Genomic DNA, 8,217 nt, shown 5'->3' on the forward strand with positions numbered 1-8,217 from the left:
ATTGATCACACTGTTGATGATACCTTCCATCACTTTGCTGGAGATCGAGAATAGACTGATAGGGTAGTAATTCAACAGGTTGGATTTGTCCTGTTTTTTTGTACAGAATATACCTAGGCAATTTTCAATGTTGTTGGGTAGGTGCCAGGAGTTGTAACCACTTTAGAACAGCTTGGCTGGGGGAGCAGCATGTTTTGGAACATGATCTTCAGTATAATGGCCAGAATTTTGTCAGGGCCCATAACCATAAGCTGTCTCCAGTGCCTCCAGCCATTTCCTGATATCACATCAATTGAATTGAACTGGCTGAAGACTGCTACCTCTGATGCTGGGGAACCACTAGAGGAGCCAGAGGTGGAACATCCACTCGGAACTTCTAGTTGAAAATTGCTGCGAGTGCTTCAGCCTTACCTTTTGCACTGATCAGTCAGTCTCTTCCATCATTGAGGATGGGGATATTTGTGAAGCCTCCTCTTCCAGTGAATTACAACTGGATGTGGCAGGGCTGCAGAGCTTAGCTCTGATCCACTGGTTAATGGGATCACTTCACTGTCTATCATTTGGTGCTTTTGCTGTTCGGTAGCTTCAGCAGATGGACACCTCAATTTTAGGTATGCATAGTGCTGCTCCTGGCATGCCCTCCTGCACTGTCTACTGAAACAGGGTTGAACCCCTGGCTTGATGGTAATGATTGAGCAGGGGATATGCCAGGCTATGAGATTGCAGACTGTGCTGAAGTACAATTCTGCTGCTAATGATAGTCCACAACATCTCATGGCTGACCAGCTGTATTGCTCAAGAATCGATACAACTGAGTGGCTTGCTTGACATTTTTAGAGGGCCATTTACAGTCAACTGCATTGCTGTGGCTCTGAAGTCACATACAAGCTAGACCAGGTGAGAATGGCAGATTTCCTTCCCTGAAGGATTCGAGTGAGCCAGGTGGGTTTTTCCCAACAATCAAAACTAATACCAGCAGGCCATCACCTTCCCTACAAGGGATGGCAAGTCACTTTGGAATAGACCAGGAGGGATGTCAACTCAGATAGTGTGCCACAGGCCTCATATGCATGGGCTTATGGGAAGGTTTCATATCCATTCCATCCAGTAGATCATGTCCCATGCTTATATAGCCTCAGGTTCAACCCATTGCCACAATAGAGAAAATATTGACAAACATTCAACTTCTATTATTTGAGTTTAATACTATCATAAACTAAAATTGCTTGAAAAAAGGAACATGTGGCTGTCAGGTGGCTGCAGTGATCTCATAACTAACTTGCGCCAAGCTCCTGAAACCAATGCAAGAGGAACAAAGACTTCAAAACTCATTCACATGTGAAGAGTCTCCTGTTTGACTTACTTTTCATATGTTGAGATCAGCTATTTTCAGATTAAGACAGCAGACATAGCAGCACACAAGTGAACTGAATTTCAGGAAGTTTTGGGGCAGGAGAGAAAGAACATGGATTGGTAACAGCAATGAGTGGATGATTTACACACTCTGAACATCATGTAAGCCAGTTCCAGTCATAGACGAAATTGGAAAAACATCCAAGCACAGGCAACACAACAATTCCATACATGTTGAAAATCAAAGGCATCAGCTGACCAGCCACAGTTTCAGGTTCAAGTTAATATTTTTCCCCTCCCAACTGGAGGAGACAAGCCTTTTAAAACTTTACACCTGGAGTATTTGAGATTACGTCTTGTAACCCTGAGGAAAAAGTACGATAATATACTTTTCTTTCACTCAAGAAAACTTTTGAGTTTGGGTCCCTAAATGTGACTGGTACTATAATTTTAATTCAAGTGTGATGCTGTAACTGTTTTGTTTTTTGGCATGCAGCTACATTTGTTGCAACGAAAAGCGAGTAAAGAGAAGGGAGCAGATTAACACCTCCTCACCTGGACATCAAATTTGGAGGTTTGACAAGGAGATTGTTGTAGGCAAATGATACAGAGTGTGGGGAAATTGGTTGCCTCTTATTGGCTATTTAAATTAAACTGCAGAAAACTTTTTTTTAATACCACAGAGGGCATAGCTTCAGAGTAACAGGTGCCAACTCAAGACTGACATGGAGGAATTTCTCTTCTCACATGGTCGACAGTCTTCATAACTCTTTGCTATAGACAGCTATAGATTAAGAATCCTTCTGTATATTTAAGGCCGAGATACATAGATTGATCAATTGGGGAAATCAGGGGCACAGGGAGGCATCAGTAAAGTGGACGTGTGGAATGTTAGATCAGTCATGATACTATTGAATGGCGGAGCAGGCTCAAAGGGCTGAACTGCCTACTACTGCTCACATTTCTTAAGATATTATTTAATGTTGAAGTATCAAAATGTGTACATTTGACAAAACAGTTGAAGGTGTTGCCCCTTAGAAAAATTAGACGTGGAAGTTCATCTGAAAGCCAGAAAGAGACTAATTGAGAAACACGCAGTCAAATACCTACCAGTGGAAACTGAAGGCCATGAAATAGATTAATGTTTAAAAAACCAGGATTGGAACTGGAAATGAAAAAAAATCCCAGGAATTCGATAAAAATTAGTTTCCAACTTCTAAGCATGCATTGTGAATACATCACAAAACAAATCTAACTTAATTTCAATTCAAAGTATGGGTCATATTTATCAAAAAGCTGGGCCAAATGTCCAAGTAGTTGGGTCGTCATACAAATGCACATTGAGAAGCTTCAATAGTAGATGACCAATCTGTGGGCCTATTCGTGGAGACATGACACCTGTAATTCTTGCACTAAAGGTCAGTGTAGGGATTTTTGGTTTGAGAATTCTAGAGCATTCAGTAAAACCCGAACAGTTTTAAATTGGCATCTTCTTTCTAAAGAAATAGAAGAAACTATACCATGCCAAATCTAAAGCTCTTGAAGAAACACTTAATCAAATGAAATCGGAGAATGACTCTAAGCTGTACCCAAATCCATGGCAGATACTGTGCTCTGGCATATCTTTAAACAGAGCTTCAGGTATCCCTGTTTAATTTTTTTGGTAGTAAAGTTATCAAAATACATAACTATGTTGTCTAACCCATCAAGGAACACAAAAATATAGGAGAGGAGAGTGAATGTGTTCAGATTGACTGGTGAATGCTCATGATACATCTCTGTAAAAACCATCTTTTCTTGAACTGTGGAGTTAAAATTAGAAACTAAACTGCTTCCAGCAATCAGACTGTAAGATGAAGTTTGCAGGTTCAACAAGAAGGTACTGAAGCACACTATGATTTGCATATACAATGTCTCATTGGACTCGTGATGGCACCATCCAGACAATTCAGCACTTGTGTTTCTGCGCAAATTTCCCCGAACTGTTTTGATTGGCTTCTGAATACACAACCCATGATGGGCTCATAAGATCTCAGCGTACTGACTACATTGTTTAGTTGAAGCTAGTCCAGAGATCCTGTGGAGGGAAAATGAAAACAGAAGACCGAAGTCCCAGAAGTTTGCAGCATCAACACTGATGTTCCGTGCACTGAAAAATACCCCTCTTTACAAGAGCAAGAAAAATTAGTTGCTGAAAGGAAGAACACTAAAGCCCATAGGAAAAGAATGACCTCTCGGTCTGGCCAAAGAACCAGCAATCTAAAGGATGAGTATTCTTATGAAATAGCATTGAGGCATCGTTGAAGAGAGAAAAATGACTGATGTATCAATCTACCAGGCTTTGAGATTTTGCATTGTGATAGACAACTGTACTACTCTGACTACTGGATTTTATACTCTGTGTCTGAGTGCATATGCTAATGGGTGTTTTTAACAGGGGTAAAGTTTAAGTAAGTTAGAAATCCTGCCCTTCTGATATTCTGTAAAAGTTTACTTTTAGTTAAAGTTCAAGTAAGGTTCAACAATTCACCTAGCCTCTTTTCCCATTGACTTAAAACAGTTTCATTATAATAAGTGGTAATTTTCTTCATGAGAAACCTGGTGTCTATTTTCTTTCATGCCTGAATGGGACTGATAGAAGCTAATCAAATTTTCACATTTTGTCAACTCAGGGAATGGTGCATTTTGATTTTCAGCACACTATCTCCAGCGAGTTGTGACATGGCACAGGTGAAGCACAGACGATCCACCCCCAAAAATTGGAGCTTCAAGATGGTGGAGGAAGCACAGAAGCACACTGATTGGCCGACAGATATATCATCAAAAGAAACTCCAAGTTAAAAAAAACCACAGTAAAGCAGTAAAAGTTATGAAGTCTCTTTTTTCGATTTGTTCACACTTTACAATAAACCTGACCATGTACAGTAAAGAACATTCAGAAAAAACTCTTGAGTGTACCATCTCTGAACAAGTACACTATATCTATCGTGTTGTTCGTGCAGCCATGTTTTCATGCTGCACTACAAAATTGTGGAGCATCTTTATCACCTTTGCAGTTTCAACTTTGGAAAAAGACAGGAGGAGTTTGGCATTCATTGGCCTCATTGTATAAAGAGTGTGCTGCATATTTTCACTTCATGCCATATATTTCCACATTCTTTTATCAATTTCATTGTTTTTTTTAAGAGAGATGTGACTCTTAGAAGTTGCAGGGTATTACCATCCTTCGAGGGGGAGATCTTATGCTGTGGACCAACTCCATTTTGATTGGTTAGTATGGTTACATGACAAGTCTGCCTGTTTGTCTAATGCAGACTTACCATTCATTAACTTTGCTTATCACAGCATCTTTCTATTGTATTGGTTACCCTCTCTGCAAGAACAGCTGGAGTTTCAGATTATCCAGATTGGACTCATTGCAATTTAGATCAATAAAGACCTCAAGTAAACATCGGATAGGACTGCAATTTAAGCAGAGAAAATGATTACTCTTTCACCAAGTGGAAGGCAGGCAAAGCTCAATCTCAGTTTGGATTTCACATGGAAACAAGAATTCAAAAATCTGAGCTTACAGTTGATGGAAAAAATCTTTAGTCATCCTTACAGTCTTGTGGCAACAGAAAACAACCAGAAAATTAACTTTGAATATTGAGAAAATAACCAGAACAACGTTGCGGAGACATCCGCAAACATGAGATTGTATATCAAAGTTTGACCTCTGAGAATGGGTGGAAGTGAGAGGCATTCAAACAACATACGTTTGGGTGGTCCATATAGTAGCAAATAACTTAAGAGATTGTGCTTTTTAATGAAAAGTATTGGATGCGACAAGGACAACTGCATGGATGGCATACAATTGTAGGCTTGTGTTAAGACTGTTCAGTTTGTTTCTCTTTTTAATACAATGATATTTATGCTTTGTAGGAAACATAATCTTGTGGCATTTTTCTACTGATACTATTGGGAGGTGGGATTTCTTTTTTAAAAACATTAATTGGATTATAATCTAAACAAGGTTCTACTAACGAAGTTTAAAGCAAGACCTTCATCTTGATCAAGCAAATTTACCAACTTACATTGTTACTTAATAGATCTGTGGTATCAAAGCATTCTAAAGCACATTAGAATTGTGCAATCTTCAAAAATACTGACAAAAGTGACAGAACATTAGGACAAAATGGCTATAAAAGCCTGGTTAACAAAATACAATTTAAGCAGAGTGGAAAGGTTTGAGAGAATTACAAGGGCATGCAAAATTCAAGTTAATTCACTCAAGGGCAGGAACGTAGGGTGCCAGGATGAACCAGTAGTCAGAACTTCTGAGGGTGCAAAGTTCTCAGAGAGGCTTACTATGACTGGGAATGGAAAGGTCAGGAAAAACATGAAAGGATGAAAATTGTGAATTTGAAACATTCATGAAACAAACCAAAGTAGGTCAGTAATCACACAATGACAACATAACCAAGCTTGTTGAGAACTAGGCTAGACAACCAAAACATTCTAAGGAATCCGGCCAGCCATCAGGTTTGACTCCTGGACACAAACGACAGCAACCCCACATTACCTCCAACGTTGAACTTGTCCATTACTTCTGCTGCTGTAATCACACACACACACCCCAGATCTTTTTCTGAGAAGAACAGTTATCCTGGTGAACAGCTGTCATCACTTTTTGTACATTGGGACACAGGGTCCACAAGACAAAATTAGTAACTGCACAGAGGTATCCCTTGTTCTAGCCCCCAGTCCATCATCACACAAGTGAATTTCCTGAGAATACAATATATTTCCTAAGTTATATTAAACCTCCTCAAAGCCATACAGATATCAATTATGTTCCACTGAATTTTAAAGGCAGGCAACATTTTGGGGTATACAGCAATGATTAAATAAAAGCAAAATCTTTTCATCTTTTTAAACTGGTTAAAATTTCAAAACAACACTTTTTACAACAGAAAGCAACAAACATTGTCAAATCAAAGATATCAGCTGTATTTTATACTTGGAACACTCAATTCTAGCTCTGCTTCTCAGAGAAAGCTGCGTTACTTGAAAATTTCCACCTGTATTCTAGCTATGTTTAGAAACTTCTACCTTATCGAAAAGAAACCCTTCAATCCTTATGACATTTGAATTGAGTTCACAGAAGGAAACATCCTTTCTGTCCTACGGTCAAACCACAGGCACATTAAGAAATGTTTTCGTGATATGACCACTTAACCTACAGTCAAGACATAAAAGACAGAATGTGCTTGTCGAATGCGCAGCAAATGCAGGGAAACTTATAGTAATTCTGTTCATTCCGGAGCCTGGATGATTGGGAATATCCTGCCCAGGAGGAGGGCTCACTGACGGGGGGATCCGGGCCTACCCACACAGACACAGCCTCCACTACGGCGGAGGAGAATCAAGGAGTGAAGGGACTGCGGGGTCCCTTGAAACGGTCCGAGGATGGGAGGGAGGCAGGCCGGGGCCGCAAAAGCCCCCTACCCAACTCGCTCCGAGCGAGTGAGAGTGCAAACACACACAGCTCCCGACTTCCTCTCACCTTCATGGTGATCCCGATGAGGAGCAGGCGGCAACCGCCGCTACCTAAAGCCGGCTCCGTCACTCGGCCGCCGCAACAAACCCCAACATCAAAAGCCGCACCAACAGGAAATGACGACGACGACATCTACGGGGAGGGTGGGCGAAAACAAGCACAGTCCCGCCCCTGCACCCACCCTAACCAATCAGCATGCAGTGTTGTACTCAACCAGTCAGCACATGGCTTCCGCCCCAACCAGTCAACATAGCGATCCCCCCAATCCTAACCAATCAGTATACAGCGTGCAGGGCTGGATGAACACAGCAGGCCAAGCAGCATCATAGGAGCAGAGAGGCTGACGTTTCGGGCCTAGACCCTATACAGCGTCCTACTCAACCAATCAACATGCTGTTCCCTTCACACCGAATCGGCACGGAGCTCGCTAGGGAACCTGGCCAACCAATCAACATGCAAACATTCACAAAACAATTAATATGAAGGCCGAGATAACAAGGTGCAGGGCTGGATGAACACAGTAGGCCAAGCAGCATCATAGGAGCTGGAAGGCTGATGATTCGGGCCTAGACCCTTCTTCAGAATTGGGGAGAGGGGGTTCTGAAAATAAATAGGGAGAGACGGGGAGACGGGGAGGCGGATAGAAGATGGAGAGAGGAGAAGACAGGTCAAAGAGGTGGGGAGGTAGGGAGGAGATAGGTCAGTCCAGGGAAGATGGACAGGTCAAGGGGGTGGGATGAGGTTAGTAGGTAGGAGATGGGGGTGCGGCTTGAGGTGGGAGGAGGGGATAGGTGGGAGGAAGAACAGGTTAGAGAGGCTGGGATGAGCTGGACTGGTTTTGGGATGCAGTAGGGGGAGGGGAGATTTTTGAAGCTTGTGAAGTCCACATTGATACCATTGGGTTGCAGGGTTCCCAAGCGGATTATGAGGTGCTGTTCCTGCAACCTTTGGGTAGCATCGTTGTGGCACTGCAGGAGGCCCAGGATGGACATGTCGTCTGAGGAATGGGAGGGGGAGTTGAAATGGTTCGCGACTGGGAGGTGCAGTTGTTTAGTGCGAACTGAGAAAAGGTGCTCTGCCAAGCGGTCCCCAAATCTCCACTTGGTTTCCCCGATGTAGAGGAGGCCACAACGGGAACAGCGGATGCAGTATACCACATTAGCAGATGTGCAGGTGAACATCTGCTTGATGTGGAAAGTCTTCTTGGGGCCTGGGATAGGGGGGAGGTGTAGGGGCAGGTGTAGCACTTCCTGCGGTTGCAAGGAAAAGTGCCGGGTGAGGTGGGGCTGGAGGGGAGTGTGTAGCGGACAAGGGAGTCACGG

The 8,217-nt window shown here is 42.4% G+C and overlaps 1 protein-coding gene across 1 annotated transcript in view; it reads right to left on the minus strand.

Annotated features, from left to right (window-relative positions):
* Nucleotides 1-7,019, minus strand: part of LOC109928544 (transmembrane protein 263-like) — a 203,840-nt gene extending 196,821 nt beyond the window's left edge. Inside the window, exon 1 of the mRNA XM_048606920.1 lies at nucleotides 6,902-7,019. The gene's annotated coding sequence lies outside the window, so the exon portion shown is untranslated. The remainder of the gene's footprint in view (nucleotides 1-6,901) is intronic.
* Between the last annotated feature and the right edge of the window lie 1,198 nt (nucleotides 7,020-8,217).

Source organism: Rhincodon typus, chromosome 17 (assembly GCF_021869965.1).
Source record: "Rhincodon typus isolate 14 chromosome 17, sRhiTyp1.1, whole genome shotgun sequence".
NCBI classification, from domain to species: domain Eukaryota; kingdom Metazoa; phylum Chordata; class Chondrichthyes; order Orectolobiformes; family Rhincodontidae; genus Rhincodon; species Rhincodon typus.